Genomic DNA, 12428 nt, shown 5'->3' with positions numbered 1-12428 from the left:
GAATACACAGCATGGTTCCTGTAAGCCTGTGGTCACAATTTTTTTGGGAGGGAGTGGGATACTAGAGATTGAGCCCAGGGCCTTTGAACTGAGCTATGTCCCCAACCTTTATTGATTGATTGATTGATTGATTGATTGAGACAGGGCTTGCTAAGTTGTTAAATTGCCCAGGCCAGGGTCAAACTTGCAGTCTCCCTGTTTCAGCCTCCCAGCATACTTAAATTATAGGTATGCGCCACCACACTCATCTTCCTCTCACAACATTTTAATTAGCTAGTACATAACCCTGTCTCATGTATTTCTGTTTTAGGTGGGGGTTTTTTTTGTGTTTTTGAGACAGGGTCTCGCTGTGCGGTTCAGGCTGGCCTTGAGCTCACTTTGTAGCCCAGGCTGGACTCGAACTCACAACAATCCTCCTGCCTCAGCCTCCTGAGTGCTGGGATTACAGGCGAGCGCCACCACACCCGGCTGTATTTCTGTTTAGAGACTCCTTACTACTGATTAGCACTGATTCATTAACATTGCACTCCCAGACTCCGATGCTGTGTCCTACACCCAGAGGAAGCTCGCCCAACACCTGTGTTTCTCCCAGAGGCGCAGCACAGGATCTTACACTTGGGAGCACTGAACAGCACTTCAGTGTCAGGAGTAGGGGACATTTTAAACAGCAAAAGTGAAAAACATAGCAGTGGCTAGACTGGGAAAACGACCTTTGGGGACAGTACAGAGGCAGTCCAAGAGTTGAAACGAGAAGACCGCCTCCTTCGGCCTCACCTGGCAACATGTATTGGTGATTCCAGTTTTCCACTTCTCTACATGTGTCTGTAAGGGGTGGTGAAAGGGTGATGGGTTTTAAATAAATGTCACAGAGAAGGCAGGATCTCCTCAGTGGAACCTGCAAGTTCTGAGTCCGGAGCGGACACTTACCTCTTGGTTCTGTCAGTGGACGGCCCCAGCGTCTAGGTGCGGTTCCTGAATTACGGTCCCCTCTAGAAGGAACCAGAGTTCGGAGACTGAGGCAAGGAGACCTACAAAGTGAGCAGAGGAACTTTGCGCCAGAAATTGAAGATGTCCTTCAGGCATGGTGGGGACCACAACAGGGGCAGCTTGCAGGGACTTCACAGTCTAGATCTTGGGAGATTTGGACAAATCTTGAAGGTTTGAGTATCAAAATAAACGAGAAGATATTGGGTTCTAACCTGTTTAACAAAACAGGAGTAGAGGCATCTCTAGTGCCTTAAAGGAATAAGTGTATGTTGTAGATGTGCCTTAGTGATCATCCTCCATGTACAACAAAATCCCACGCAAGGGCTGTAACCATGGCTTTAAGTCAGTCCTTTTAGTAGCGCATAATATTCCACCATATGGCACCATAAGTTTGTGTTTACTTACATTCTTATTTTCAAAACTTACCAATGTAACTTTTTTGGATTTGGCAGTGCTGAGGATGGAACCCAGGGCTTTGTGCTGTGCCACTGAGCTACTCTCTGGCCCCCTCTTTTTAAGGGCACAGTTTGGTCACATTAAGAGCATTCATGTTGCTTTACAACCACACCACCATCAATCTCCCACCATAATTTAATAAACTGTTAATTTAATAAACTATTAAAACCAGATCTTCGCTGCCACAGCCTAGAGTGAACTAAGCACCGTTGTATGTCTTTTCCAGTGACTCTGGCAATTTGCTTCTTCTTACTGTAAAACCTTTAAATAAAATGCCGTGGAAATCCTGGCGGTGACTTGTGTGGCACATAGGAGGCTGATTCTAAGGGGTGGGAGGGCCTAAGGGGTCCAGGGCACTTAGGTGATGCTGAGGGGTGAATCAGGGCTGAGGAGGAAACCTAGCCTTTACTGGGAGTGCCAGTGAGGGGTGGACAGATAGAGTGTTGAACAGGATTGGAGCCTGGAGGGGACCCAGGCTGGCTTGAAGTCTCCCTCAGGAGGGGTAAAGGAGGTGCGCAGGCGGTAGTGTGAATGCCTAGTTGCAGCATCCCACACTGGAAGGTAGCTGGAGCCCTGGTAGGTGTTGGGGAAGCTGGGTGTGCGCGCTGTGAATGGAATCAATTACTGTGCACATATAGCTGCTGCTTGGTGTCGGGTCCGGGCACGCTCTGAGTCTGCTCAATCACGTTCCTCTTTCAAGGCTCCAGTCTGCCCTCCTCCAGGAAGCCTGCCCTGTCCACCACAGCCAGCGCTTCCTCCCCGGAACTCCAGGTATCTCCTATGTCACCCACCTTTTCTTGCACAGGTGGTAGTTTAGGTGTGTGTGTGTGCGTGCGTGTGTCTGCGTGCATGCCCATGCATGCATGCATGCCCATATGTCCCACAATCCTGATTTCTCCCATTTCTTGGTCTCTCTTGTTGGCTGGCGCTAGACAAAAGATCATTCCTGCCTGATCAGTGCATAGCGTGCGTCCAGGCTCCAGCGAGCCATTGGAGGCCCAATGTAACGCTTGGTGAATATAAATAAGGCATGTACTAAGAATGTTGCTTATTTTGGTGTAGTAGCAGAGGATTGGATTACCTCGAATTGGGCCTTGTTTGGTGTAACCATGTAAACAGTGTAAAATATAGGCTATCGGAATGGAAGCCCCGACATCTGCTACGAATTCTATATATAAATATTGGATATGCTTACATGGTTTAAAATGGGATTGTTGGCGCTTGGGTCCTCAAACTCCTGGTTCTGCTGTGGCGGGGATTGTAAACTGACCGTGGGGCTGACCCCCCACAGCTGGTGGGGGCCAGAGTGGGCCTCTCTCCAAGTCCGATTTTCCGGGGTCCTGGGAGCAGCAGGTGCGTGTCCATCCAGAGATGGGGGTGGGGCTGGGTCTGGGGCTCGGGCTCAGGCTCAGGCTCAGTAGTAGGACCCTTGCCTAGCATGCACAAGGCCCTGGGTTTGCTTCTCAGCAAAGCAGAGATTACTCTGAGCTGGCTGCTCCTACTCCTTGCTTAGGAGGTGCTGAGAACCCCAGGGGAACATGGAATGTCCTGAGTTCCTGCCAGGAAGAGCTGCATTAGATTAAATCACCTGGCACATCAGGCTGGACAAAGGAAGCATGTCACAGGGAATTCAGCCTTTTTTGTGGGCTCTGATACCTTTTTAAAGATACTGTTTATGTTCTAGTTCTAGAACATTTCCATCACCTAAAAAGGAAACCACGTTCTCATTAAGCAGCTATTCCTGGTCCCCCAACTCTAGCCCTTAGCAAACACTGATCTACTTTGTGTGTCCACATTTCATACACAGGGAGCCATCCATTGTGGACTTTGTGTCTGGCTCCTTTCACTGAGCTTGATAGCTTCAGGGTTCATCTACACTGTAGCCTGTGCCAATGCTTCCTCCCTTTTTTGTGGCTGAGTAATATTCTACTGCACCACTAGACCACATTTTGTTAATCTGCCATCAACAGTTGGATGCTTGAGCTGTTTTACCTTTTGACCATATTAGTACCACTCTGAACATGTGTGTACATACATTAGTTGCAGTACCAGTTTTTAACTTGTTTGGGTGGATTCATAGGTGTGGAATTGCTAGTTCATAAAATTTCCTTGTGTTAACTTTTTGAAGAACTGCCTGTTTCTCACAGCCTCGAAAAGTGACTTCCATCACTTCCCGCTTTCTGAATGAGTACAATGAGGCTCAGAGGGGAGGTGAAAAATCTTGCCCTAACTCTCACAACTGGAGGCCTGGACAGGATTCGAACCTGGCTGTCCAGTTTGAGCTGACGTGTCTTACTGGAACTGGCCCAGGGCTGGATAAATGAAACATTTAATTGACAAAACCGCTGCCATCACCCGGCGGTTATTTATTGAGCCCTTAAAATGCGCTGCCGCTAGACTGTGCTCTGTCTGGCTTGTCCGGCTAGGCCTCCTGGTCTCTGATGTGGCCATGTGGTAATGAACCCTGTTTCACTGGGACGTTGTCGAGGTCAGGGGAGAGCTTTACCCAGGCCAGGTGCGGCCAGGCCGCAGCCCATGGAGTCCTGCTCAGAGTGGTCATCCTAATGGCCGCAGGGCTCCCACTCCAGAGGGCTGAGCTGTCCTTTTGCCCTTGGGATCCACAGTGCTGAAAAAAATATTTGTACAAATAGCTTCATAGCAACATAAATGGAATTTGGAGCATAGAGTGTTTACAGGAACATGTTCACTGGTATGCTACTCGGGACTCCCTTTATCAGTCTTTGCCCCCAGCCCGCGCTGTCTTAGGACTACAGTTGTAGCACCCGCTGGCTGTCGTTGCAGCATGTGTGTCTGGTTTCTGTCTCTGCTTGCCAGGTGTTTTCTGATGTCATCACTGCACTCAATGTGACTTTGCCACTGGGGCTGTGGCCTAGGTACTGCCAGCGATTATCTTTTGCCTTTTTATTTTTCTGTTCCAAATGAAGTCCGAGGCAGACACTACATCTAAGACTTTTCCTTCGCTTGGGTACTGTGTGGGATAAAGTCTAGCGGGAATGACTTGGGGGCAGGGTTTAAACACTGGCACTGTGTAGTCAGAGTGGATGGTTGGGATGTCTGCCCCCGCCCATCCGATGACAGTCTGAGTCTCTCCTGGTTACTTCAGTTAGGTCCTGGGCCATAGTGCAGCCGGGCCCAGTGGTGCAGCTCCCACCTGTTGCTTCCCCCAGGTTGGACACTGTCAAAAGCATCCTCAGAGCCATGTGCCCCTCCCAGCCCTGGCACCCTCCCTCCTCTTCCTTCCTGAATATTCCTGAGATTCCTTCTCGTCTCTGCCTGAAGCTCAGGCCAGAGGCCAACATGTTGTCACCGGACAGTGGGGCCCCCGAGTGGGTGGACGCATCTATCTGAGGGCTGTGGTCTTTTGTCTGGCACGTGCGGCTGTGACTAGTGAATCACAGGGCAAGTCATCTGGCAAGGAAGGAACCCAGAGCACAGCATCTGCCATGCTCTCCTTACATACTCTGCCCTCATAGGCTTCTACCCCAGGACCTTTGCACCTGCCCACCGGCTCCCCCACTTCCCAGTGAGGCCTCCCCTGACCATCTTCATTGAATGCAGCCACAGATATTGTGGGTGTGCTTGTTGGCTCTTCTTTCCACTGGAACACAGCGCCTGGAAGACAAGTGCTAGTTCAGATAGGCGCTGGCTGGAACCGTGGTTTGTTCTTAGCTCTGTGCTGTGTTTGCTCCGAGTGCCTGGTTCTTTGCTTCCAGAGTCTTTTCTTTCTACTCTGCTGTCTCCTCTCATCCAGCGTCTCTGTCTGCGCTGCTTCCATCTTAGAGAGCAGAGGGTTGTGTTGCCCAGGACAGGCCCCCACGAGGCCAAGCCCCTTGGATGGGGCTGGGCACCTACGTCCCTGGATGGCAAGGTGCCCACAGCAGCCAGGCTCCCCCAGGCAGGTGGAGGGGCCGTGGTGCCAGCTGGGTGGGGGGCCACCCACGCAGAGGCCCGGCTCACTGTGGGCCCTGGGGCCACCGCCAGTCATCCCCAGGGACAGGCCATTCCCCAGTGACGTGAACGGGATGTGGGCCCCTCTTAAAACGTAGGATTTAGTGTATGGTTGTTTCCCATGGCTGGGAGCGGCTCCTGGGGAGCTTGTGCCTGAATGCAGTTGCCACCCTGGCTCGCTCCAGCTCAGGCAGTCAGTTGTAGGTCGGGAAAAATCACAGGAAATTAAAAACGCCCCCCTCTCTGCCTTTGAAGAGCACACCTGAACTGTAAACCATGGTGAAATGTGAAATGTGGTCTTTCCGGTTTGGGAAGAGAGAACAGGACCAAACTGGGGCTCTGTGTGCCTGGGTCGGCTTCCAGGGGCTTCTGACTCCCTCCCTGAGCATCCCCGTCCCCAGCACCCCTTTCCCCGCTTCAGGAAGGGGTTATTTGGTTCGGGGCAGCTGGCCACTCGCCTCTTGGACTATTGTTGTGCTTCCTCCTGCCCACTGGAAGTACAGCTGCAGGTTAGGAGGACTCTCCTGGCCCCAGGGTCCTCCAGTTTCAGAGCTACTTGGCCATGTCCCCAATGTTGCTCACACCCCAGGAGTCGTGTCCTCTGCCTGGTGTCCCTCGATCTCTTCTGATACAAATCCTTTCGTGGTCACCCAGAGCAGCTGGGTTCAAGCAGAAAGCTCCATGCTGGGTCCTTTTTCTCTCTGCTTGCTTTAGCAAGGGGTTCTTGGGCTGGGACCAGGCCTGCTCTGGGAAGGGGCTTCCTCGGGACCTGGCAGTAGCACGGCGTGTGTTGTGTGTCAGGAGAGGATCAGCTTCTCAGAGGCTTTTGTGACTTCCCCCCGCCCCAGAAGGTCAGGAAGCACAGGGTGAAATTTCAGCCTGCCCAGACAGATCTATCCTCACTGATTGCATGGGGACAGGCCAGCGACCTTGCCCTAGGGAGCCACGGGACAGTTACCCCACATGTGAAATGGGATTGTTGGTAACCACTGCTCTGAATGGCTGGGATGATGAACGGGCGTGTGACTCAGGAGCACCAGGTTGCCCCATGGGCCAGGGGTGTCTTTGTTGGTGCTTCCCACACACAGCAGTCTGCCCTGGGTCTTGGGCCCCAGTAGTTTTCTTGGCTTCTCTGAAGATTCTAGATTCTTCCTGATCCTGGGCACAGTTCCCACTATCCTGCTGTCCCCCACAGGGCTTGGCATCTCACCCTTTGGGTGGTCCCTGTCTGCCCAGCCTCCTAATATGCCCAGGGGCTTGGGGCAGGGCTGGGGCAGGGGAACCCTTCTGTACAGGCCCCTGCACTTTTCCTTCACAGGTGGGGTACTCAGTGTCTCAAAGTTGGGTGTCTGCAGGGTGGGGGCAGGTTGGTTTCAGAGAGCAGCTGCAGTGTGCAGTCCTGGGCAGGGGTGCTGTGACAGGAACAGGGCCCCCAGTGGGCAGTCCCCTGGGGTCCTTGGCACATGGAGGAGCATTCTCGTGAACAGCCAGGGCGTGGTCTTCAAGCAAGGAACAGGCAAAGTTCTGTTTTAAGATTTCAGTACTGCCAGGCGTGGTGGCGCATGCCTGTAATCCCAGCACTGATTAGGCTGAGGCGGGAGGATCGTTGTGAGTTCAAGGCCAGCCTGGGCTACAAAGTGAGCTCAAGGCCAGCCTGACCTGCATAGTGAGACCCTATCTCAAAAAGACCAAAAAAAAAAAAAAAAAAGATTTCAGTACCTTTTTATTGAGGTATGTATGCTCAGGAAAGTGCTGTCCTCTTACAAACTGGGCACTGGTGCAGCACGGGGCATTCCCTGCGCCGAGGCCTTTGGCCTTCGCCGTTGAGCCTCTTCTCCGAGCCGCATCCTCGTCTGTGTCCAGAGGGTCACTGTCGCCCACAGCCCTGCTGGATGTAGGGCTGGGCGGTGGCCCCGTGTGACTGCAGAGAGCTGCCATCTCTGCCGGGAGCTTTCTTACTGTCTGTCTAGGGGAGAGGAGAGAGATTTGGGGCAGATGTTCTTTGCCGTCTATGTGAGAAGTCAGAATGCCAGGTCCAGCTGTAGTTGTCACGTCATGTTGATTTTGTTTTTAATCTTTGTAACAGTAAAATGTGCAGAACATAACATTTACCGCTGTAGCTCTGTTCAGTAGTCAGCGACGTGAAGTCCGTGTTTACTGTTTGTAGCCATCAGCGCCATCCACTTCTAAAACTCTTTTCATCTCCCCAGACAGAAGCGCTGACTCCCTATCCCCCTCGCTCCAGCCCCTGGCAGCCACCTTCCTACTCTCTGTAACAATGATTTTGATGATCCGGAGACCTCATGTAGGTGAAATCATACAGTATTCTTTTGTGAGTGGCTTATTTTACTTAATGTAGTACACTCAGGCTCATCTATGTTGCAGCAAGTATCAGAATTCCCTCTTTTGTGGCTGAGTTATATTCCATTATATGGCTAGACCTCATTTTGTTTGTTCATTCATCCATCGATGGACACTTGGTTTGCTTCCACTTGTGAGCCATTGTGAATAATGCTACTGTGAACATTGAGATCTTGTGTTCAATAACTTTGGATGTAGCTCCAGAAATGCGATTGCTGAGTGAGATGGTGCTTCTGTTTTTAGTATTTGAAGAACCACCCCATGCTGTTTCCCAGTGCCTGTCCCACCAATAGTACATTCCCACCAATAGTATTCAAAAGGTTCCAGTTTCTTCGCATCAGGACTGACGCTTTCTTTTCCTTAACAGCAGCTGTCTAATGCGTGTGAGCTGACATTTCAGTGTGGTTACCATTTGCATTTCCCTAATTAATTAGCATGGCCGTTGCTCATGTAGATCATCTTTTTTTTTTTGGTACCGAGAATCGAACTCAGGGCCTCATGCTTACCAGGCAGGAGCTACATTGCTGAGCTATGTGCCTAGCCCTGCAGATCATCTTTAGACAAATGTCTGTTCAGCTTCCTTGCCCATTTTTGGAGGAAGTTGGGGTTTTAATTTTGTTCATTTTTAGGCATTCTCTATACTTTCTGGATATGAATTCCTCATCAGAGATTGATTTGCAAGTGTTTTCTTCCATTCTGTACACTGCCTTTTTATTCTGTAGATGGTGTCTTTCTTTTTTTTTTTTTTTCCTGGTCCTTGAGATTAAACTCAGGAGTGCTTATGTTCATCAGTCCTTATTTTGTTTTGAGATGGGGGTCTTGTTAAATTGACCATGCTGGGATTGAACTTGGAATCCTCCTACCTTGGCCTCCCTAGCTCCTCAGCTGGGATTATAGGCATGCAGCACTGTGCCTGACTATACATAGAGCCTTTTTAAAACAAAGTTTTAAAGTTTTTGTAAAGTCTGTATTTGTATCTCTTTCTGTGTGGTTTTTTTTGGGGGGGCGGGTACTGGGATTTGAACTCAGGACCTTGCACTTACCAGGAAGGTGCTGTGCCGCTGAGCTATATCCCCAGTCCAATTTTTGTAAAGTCTGACTCATTGATTTTTTTTCTTGTTTGCCGGTGTTTTCCTGGGGTTTGATCTTCACTGTGTCCCTTCTGCCTTAAGGAACCGTAGACTAGATACAGTAAAGATGGTGGTAGTGGGGCTAGGGGATCCCCCTCTGTAGGTGGTTACTCCACGGGCGTCACCCTGGTCATGGAGCCTGAGCAGTGAAGCGTGCTGCCTGGAGGATGTTTGTCCTCTGTGTCCTGGGCCTGGGTACCCGGGGTGATCTCAGAGGAGCAAACCCTTTCCCTGCTGAAACAGACGCCACCAAACTAACTAATCACCAGTTAGGTGATTTCCAACTCTTGAATCCAGTTTGTGTGGATGTCGGCAAACCTCTCCTGGTGGGCAGGAGTGTGGCTAGCTGGGTCCCCTCTGTGCAGGAGAGCCTCATGGTCTGCAGCCCCTATGAGAAAGGCACTATTTCTACCCAAGTCCTAAGATGGTGTTTCGGGGTGCTCATGGCCAGCGCAGCATCAAGCACTGAAGCTGTCTGGAGGCCTCTGCCTCTTCATGTCCAGAATTTCCTGTGATTTCCGGGTCATTCTGGCAGTGGGGCCATGGGTTGCTCCTAGGATGGCCTCTGAGGGGTGTGATGGGGTGATGGTCTACAGGCCCCTTGGTTCTCATGGACCTGGGTATGGGGATAAGACCCTCATTTCGGGGAGGGTTCTTGGAAAGGCAGAGAAGCTGAGAGCCATAGATGGTAAGAGGTGACGAAAATGACCGGGCTATGGGGCGGATCAGGATCCCTGTGGCTGGGGCGGTGCGGAGGAGGAGAAAACAGGAGAGGCCGGCAGCTGGGGGCACTGACACAGGGAGCCGTGGAAGGTTTCTGGGCTGCGGGGTGGGCTCCAGGGTGCTCCTTTAAGATTGTTCTTTGTAGGGGTGTCTAGGGCCAGGGTGGGGGAACCTGGAATATAGAGATAGATGGGAAGCCGAGGACACAGTCACTGGAAGGAGCCTGAGCTTGGACAGTGGCCAGAGACTTGGAAGGAAATCTTGAGGCTCTGTCCAGCCTAGGCTCCCTCTGAGCCACCTCTTAAAGCTTAGCCCTAGCCAGGCCTCTACTGGACATTGTGTCCAGGGCTGAGCCCTCCAGTCTCCTCTCCAGGATCAGGCTGACAAAGGGACTAGAGCAGAGCAAGCCCCCCGCCGCATCTGGAGGGCCCCATGGTCTCCTCTGTGTAGCACACGTGTGTGAAGTGGGGGATGTGGCAGGAGCAGTCACCCATACCTGGGAGGACGAAGATAGCAGTTGCTCAATAAATAGTGGCTGTTACTGAGCCTAGAAATAAGATCATTTGTGGTTCTGGGGCTACGCAGGCAGCTTCCAGGCAGCAGTTGGGTTGTGGAAGGAAGGGGTGCAAGGTCTCGGGTGCAGGTGGGACAGGTGGCAGGAGTGGGTCATGCATAGGCTCCCCCCAGCCTGGAGCCCTGTGCCCCATCTGCTTGGTCCTCATAGTTTGCTTCTGCCCCACAGCCTCGCCCCTCCTGCTGTTTGCCAACCGCCGGGACGTGCGGCTGGTGGATGCCGGCGGAGTCAAACTGGAGTCCACCATTGTGGTCAGCGGGCTGGAAGACGCAGCCGCCGTGGACTTCCAGTTCTCCAAAGGTGCCGTGTACTGGACAGATGTGAGCGAGGAGGCCATCAAGCAGACCTACCTGAACCAGACAGGGGTGGCCACACAGAATGTCATCGTCTCCGGCCTGGTCTCACCTGATGGCCTGGCCTGTGACTGGGTGGGCAAAAAGCTGTACTGGACAGACTCGGAGACCAACCGCATCGAGGTGGCCAACCTCAACGGCACGTCGCGCAAGGTGCTGTTCTGGCAGGACCTGGACCAGCCGAGGGCCATCGCCCTGGACCCTGCTCATGGGTAAGCACGCCGCTTGCCTGCTGGTGCCTCGGGAGGAGGGAGAATAGGGTTTCCCTCTTGGATTTCCTTAAGCCTCAACCCCAGTTCCTTCTTCAGAGAACACGTAGCAATCTGCAAATGAACTCACCCTTTGCACATTGCCAATGCTGAGAGTTATTTCCCCTCTATCCCATACATATGCAGTTTTTGTTTTGTTTTGCTTTGTTTTTCTTGCTAAGGATTGAACCCAAAGGTGCTGTTCGTGAGCATGTTACATCCTCATTCCTTTTTTACTTTTTTCAGCCAGGGTCTCACTGAGTTGCCCAGGTTGGTCTTGAACTCGCACTCCTGTCTCAGCTTCCTAAGTAGCTGGGTTGACAGATGTGTACCACCACCCGGAACTTACATGTCTTTTTAAACTTGCTGTGTCTAGGGCAACCCATACGGTAGACCGGAGATTGGAAGGTTAAGTATCTTTGCTGTGGGGGGTTCTGGGAAGTGTGGACCTCATGGGTGGAAAGTGCATCTTCCTCCTGTTGTGTGGCTACACTGGCTGCCCTGGCTGGCTCACCTTGTCTGGAGCAGAGCCTGCCAGGGTGGTTTCCTCTGTGTACTCTGGAAGCTGCTCTACCTGCTTGCATGTCTGGCTGAGCCCAGCTTGGCCTTTGGAGCCTCAGGGCAGCCAGCATGGCAGGGGCAGAGTGCGAGTGGTGGCAAAGCTGAGCACGTCCTTGGGGCTGTAGGCTGGGATGGAGAGTAGCGGGGGAAGTGGCCTGGCTTTACAGGCCTGCTTGTTCCAGATTTCCAAACAGGAATAGTTTCCGTGGTCACCCCTTCACCCTCCCTTGTCCCTCCTCTCTTGGGAGTAATACTGGGGCATGGCGCAGACACTCCTTCTTAGGCTGCCAGAGCTTGGCCCTGCCGAGCCGTGTCTGTCCCATTGAGAATGGCCAGATGTCTTGAGCAGCACACCCAAGCACTCCCTTCTGTGTGGTTAGCTCATTTAATGTCACCAGAGCTTCTGAGACGTTCCAGCCCGGGCTCTCCAGGCGAGGAGCTCAGTGTGGAGGTTCTGTGGGACTCACCCAGATCTCTTGAGTTAGACACCCCAGAGACAAGCTGAGCAATGCCCAGGTTGCGGGAGCCCATGATTGCCGCTGCTCCACTCCGCCTTCCTCCCTAAAGTCTGGCCTGGAGCCCTTGCCTTGGCTGTCCCCAGTAGTGAGGTGCCACTAGCTCTGAAATAGTACTGGAGATCTCTGTTCCACTCTAGCTGTCACCAGTTTGCTGTTGCCCCTGGCCTTGGGCTCACCTGCCCCCAGTGACACCAGCTGCACTGTCTGAGGCCTGAGCAGAAGCTGGGCACTTAGGGACCCTCTGTTCGCACAGGCTGGAAAGTGGGGTTTGTTCCCCACAGGGCTCACATCCGGGGTTTCAGGAACAGGTCAGGTGAGGGGCAGGTGGTGGCTGAGTTAACTATTACTTCTGAGGCCACTGGACAGGCTTCTGAGTGCAAGGGAACAGCTGGGGCCTTTGGAATTGGCTGATTTATGAAAAACCCTGAGTGTGTGTATGTGTGCGTGTGTGTATCTGAGTGTATATGAGAACGTGTGTTATCGAGCGTCAGCAGGAGCATAGGAGCTGTGTGCATATGAGTATGTCAGCATTCGTTCATGTGAATGTG

The 12428-nt window shown here is 52.2% G+C and overlaps 1 protein-coding gene across 2 annotated transcripts in view; it reads left to right on the top strand.

Moving 5' to 3' along the window:
* Positions 1-10368: 10368 nt before the first annotated feature.
* Lrp5 (low density lipoprotein receptor-related protein 5) overlaps positions 10369-12428 on the top strand; it is an 80874-nt gene continuing 78814 nt past the window's right edge. For both annotated transcript variants that reach the window (XM_013514226.1, XM_013514225.1), the window contains exon 1: positions 10369-10765. The gene's annotated coding sequence lies outside the window, so the exon portion shown is untranslated. The remainder of the gene's footprint in view (positions 10766-12428) is intronic.

This window comes from Chinchilla lanigera, unplaced genomic scaffold, assembly GCF_000276665.1.
Source record: "Chinchilla lanigera isolate Chin_1 unplaced genomic scaffold, ChiLan1.0 scaffold00021, whole genome shotgun sequence".
NCBI lineage: Eukaryota > Metazoa > Chordata > Mammalia > Rodentia > Chinchillidae > Chinchilla > Chinchilla lanigera.
The sequence above is the reverse complement of the archived record's forward strand: the minus strand, read 5'-3'. Positions and strand labels throughout refer to the sequence as shown.